The sequence below is a fragment of the Triticum dicoccoides genome, chromosome 3A, assembly GCF_002162155.2.
Source record: "Triticum dicoccoides isolate Atlit2015 ecotype Zavitan chromosome 3A, WEW_v2.0, whole genome shotgun sequence".
NCBI classification, from domain to species: domain Eukaryota; kingdom Viridiplantae; phylum Streptophyta; class Magnoliopsida; order Poales; family Poaceae; genus Triticum; species Triticum dicoccoides.
In genome coordinates, this window is record NC_041384.1 from 12,765,075 (window position 1) to 12,769,856 (window position 4,782).

Below are 4,782 nucleotides of genomic sequence, written 5' to 3' on the forward strand. Positions count from 1 at the left end.
GTGAGATGATCCGGAGATACACCTCTGAGCGGGTTCCGAGTGATACCAATGCTCAGAGGAATAACCTCCGGTGGATGCTTAGTCCAGAAGCTCGCTTCCGACCACTTCAAGAGGAACTAGCTGGATGGTTCAGCAGGGAAGTCCTCCATCCTAAAGGAGAACACTATTACGAGGACGTAGAACTTTATATGCATTAAATCATGTATGGAAACTTGTTCAAAATTGTATATGGTCATCCGATGATATTGAATATATATTGTATATTCCTCTTGAATTCTTTTTGGTTCTAATTTCAAATTTATTTGAAATTGTACATTCATATGCATGTATGTAGTACCGTAGAATATATGAAACTCCTTCAAAATTAAAATAAAGCACAAAAGAAATAAAACAATACAAATTAAACAGAAAACAGGTTTAAGGGGGGAGGGGGGGCTAAAACCCTAAACCTGCGGCGGCCTTTAGTCGCGGTTGGCCAGAAGAACCGCGACTAAAGGTCCTCCGCCCCGACGGCCACCTGGCGCCCACGTGGACGTGCCTTTAGTCGCGGTTCTTAAGCAACCGCGACTAAAGGGGGGGCCTTTAGTCGCGCCCGTTCGGTCGCGGTTGCGCAACCGCGACTAATGGCAGTTGCGAACCGCGACCAAAGGCCCTTTTTCCACCAGTGAGATGAACGGCATTAATTATATGTTAATTCCCTGTATTTTTATGATCCGTTATTATGTGCACAATAACAGATCTTTTCATGTGACTTATGCGGCAGCACTCCAGCACTCCAGACGGCGACATATGCATGTACCCATCTATGCAGACATCCACTTTCTCATGCACCTCAAGTAGACATCTATGCATACTTCATTTCATAGATCTTTATATTTCTCACTGTTCCTTATATTCCAGTTTCATGGAACGAGTTAAATGATCAACCAATTATCACCTCCGAGCCGGTTATCAACAACAACATGGAACCAGGACCAGAGAGGGCTCGAGGATAGATATGAGATGCACTGGATGGCCGCTTGATGACATCGACGTGTGATGCATGGCCAGCGGTGACCTGATGGTGAAGATGTATTCTGATACACTTTCGTCGATTCATTATACGTACTGGTGGCACACTATTTTCCTTACAAGAATATTTGATGGATACATACTCTATTCTTGTGGATGTATACTTTCCGGATATACTCCAGGGTAATCTTGTTTTAAAGTTAATGTAGTTAGTTCGCAAAAAAGAAGTTAATGTAGTTGGTCGTTGTACTATGAATATTACCCTAAAAACTTGAATGTAATGCGTGCATATATATAACGCAATGTCTATTCCAATAAAAGGAAAAAATATATGTGTGTACGCGCTCACAAAAAGAATCAGCAAAACGCAATACATACCTGATTAAAAAAACTGTAGTATATCAGCAAAATAAAAGTACATACCCACTCATAGATAAAAGAATAGTATACATAGCATATATGGTATATACCCCTCGCAAAAATTATTATAAACTCATTCACAGAAATGCAGTATATACCCAAACTGTATTATTTATCCGACCACTCAAAAGAATAGTATACATACCTTCTTGGCAAGAAATATGGTATATACCACCTTAAAAAGTATATACTACCTTCTTGGCAAAAAAAGAGTTTTTTTTGTGAGGTAGAATAAGCACCTCTCTGTAAGGGTATATACTCTCTAACAATAAAGTAGTAGTATATACCCCTCTCAGCAAATTAAAATATATATTTCCTCACAAAAAATTACCTCTCTGTAACATATATGATATCCCTCACGAAATATTATATACTCACTCTAGTTAAAAAGGTGGTATATCCTTTAAATTTTGTGACATACATACTTCCGATCAGTACCATATATACTACTTTCGGTGGTAGCATGTGTTGCATCGAAGAAAAATGAAATAAAAAAAATACGTTGGCTACTTCAACTAACTAGTTCAAAAGTTAGATAGGTACTGAACGTTCCTAAATTCTAGGCGTTAGGTTAGGTGCATGCAACGTAATTTAGTACTTTGACTTACTAACTTGTGCGGTCAATATAAAAAAACAGCAGTACCTTATCCACTAACGATGGGAGTACATACCCTTGGGAGTACAGAAAAGGAGTCCTATATATATATATAGGGAAAATCCATCCTACCACCAGGTGGTAGTTACCCCACATGTCTCATATACTATCATGTGGTACTATATATACTATTTTATTATTTTAAATATGTTCATATACTATATCTAAAATATTTCAAAGCAAGTTACATGAAAAAAATTGCATATGAGCCCATATTTTTTGTTATATTTGTAAAATACGTACATATTTGTACGTAAAAATGAGCATACTCAAAAAATGGTACATACTACCTAAAAATTAGTATATATACTACCTAATCATTGTTATATACTACATACTACACGTACATACTCTCGGTTCTGACAGATACTACATACAACATACAAAACGCAAGTGTATATATATATATATATATATATGGTCGTGCTATTCGTCATCCTGGGTGAGGAATAGTTATTCTTCACCCCCTCTATTTTACCATCAATGCATCGTAATTTTACGTTTCGTAAGTTGTCTTATTTTCGACGCAAAAAAAGACCGTAAGAAAATATATAATCACCGTAAAAAATATTTTATGTTATGTAAAATTACAAACGTAAAAACATAGTCTAAAATACACATAAACTGCAAAAAATTCTTGTTTTATGACATATATTTTTATTTTCTTATGTCAAATTTTACGTAGTGAATCAATAGGAATGTAACTATTTGAATTCGAAACGTAATTTAATTATGAAATGATCGTAATATTACCTCGGGTGAAGAATAACTTATTCTGCACCCTGGGTGATGAATAGTAACACTATATATATATATATATATATATATATATATATATATATATATATATATATATATATAGACACACACACACTAAGAAAAAGCAACAAGTTTTACAATTCCTTTTTCATCATCCGTGTAAAACGCAAGATGCATGCCAAAGAAGCCCAACAGCTAGCTAGTTTATACTAACAAAAATAAATCCTTGAGATGTAGGAATCAGGCTATTGAGTAGTTGGAAAATCCATGAATGATGGATCCACAAACACTCGCAAGAGATTCTTTTCCTGATGGTCTCTTCAAGAGAGATTAACTTCACATCACCAGTGACATGTAATTTGGTATGTTCAACTACGTAGTAAGTATATAAGTGATATTTTCTGTTGGAAATTTATCACTCACTGCTTCATGTAGAGTAACTTGAGTTTGCTTGAATCAAAAAGTGACTTAATGAATCATAAAGAGGAAACTAAACATCCAAACCAGTTTCGGTCAATCAGGGGATGTACATGTAGATTTGGGGGGTAGGAGGGGCAGGCGGGTAGCTCACCACGTACGTCGCTCGTAATCCCCATCACGTGCAGCCGTGCAGGAAAGGAGGCAGGGGCTGACCGTCCTTGCTCCTCTGGCCGCTCTCCATGACTACGATCCACTCCTGGGAGAAAAGAAGCACACGCGGGGCAAGCACTTGGTGGTGGAGAAGCAGCCCGAGGTGGACCAGCTGCGGATGTGCCGTCGTGGTCGCTAGGACCTCTCTGCTGCACCTCCTGCAGACTTCTAGCAATGCCCTCGAGTCTACCGAGTCTAAGCCGGTGACGCCCTCGGTAGACTCGTGTCGAGTGCTTTTTTACCCAACCTGAAAAAAGAACATACCTAGCGGTGGCCTGGTTACACATTTCGTTTGGAATGATGGGGCAACATCTATCAGCATGAAAAATTAATTATCAGCATTCTATCGTATGAAAGTAGGACCAATCAGAACATAATAAACCACATCTGAAGCTTGAAATTTTATACTTTCAAAGGAAATTTAACTCTTGGTAAAAGAGCAACACTCAATGGAGTAGGACCATTAAGCAAGCAAAACTATAGAGGCAAGCATGATGCAAAACTAAACCCCATGGTTACATAGAATGACATTTTGAATATGAATCAACTATACGTACACACTAAAATTATGCCAATTGATTCCCTCAATGATGATAACAGGATATGCACATATTTTAGAAATTAAGTAATTCCTTAATATTCAGAACATCAAATATTCAGAAACCATATAGGAATCCAATGAAAATTAAGAACTATGACCGTCACCAGAGACGCATTTTTAGGATGGTACGGAACACCGATATATCGACTCAAATTAGCATTACTACTATAAAGGATAGCCATAATTCAGGAAAAAAAACTTCAGACATCCAAATATACTTCAAAAAAAGAAACATAACATCCGTTGCGAGTGACCAGAAGAGAAAGACCGTGATATTTTAGTCGAGGAAGACCAGTTAATAAAAATGCTTGACATCTTAAGATCAATATCAGTGCAATTTGAGTAGAACATTAGCACCTAATCAAGTAATGGCCATTTATTAGCAACACCCTCTGCACCTAGCAACTACACAGTCATCAGGCTGCACTGGATATGGCAGGATTGTCATATGGTCCAAGTATGAATACCTGATCACATAATGGGCTTTTATTAACATAGCGTAACCTAAGGAATGCATGAACTCAAGAAAAAAATAAAAAACACAGAAAGCTTATTGATGCATTTCCCTTCCGGTAAAACATATCAAGAGGCAACATGAATGATTGAAAGGACCTGCAGAATTTAAATGGAAGCACACCTTGGAGGATAGTAAAGTAGTGCCAGTAAAAAAATTGTAGCTTTTCACGGACAAGGAATAAAATTCACA

At 37.2% G+C, this 4,782-nt stretch overlaps 1 long non-coding RNA gene across 1 annotated transcript in view; it reads right to left on the bottom strand.

The window, feature by feature from the left end:
• LOC119270952 overlaps window positions 1-3,465 on the bottom strand; it is a 12,790-nt gene extending 9,325 nt beyond the window's left edge. Inside the window, exon 1 of the long non-coding RNA XR_005134383.1 lies at window positions 3,417-3,465. This is a non-coding gene — a long non-coding RNA (uncharacterized LOC119270952). The remainder of the gene's footprint in view (window positions 1-3,416) is intronic.
• Between the last annotated feature and the right edge of the window lie 1,317 nt (window positions 3,466-4,782).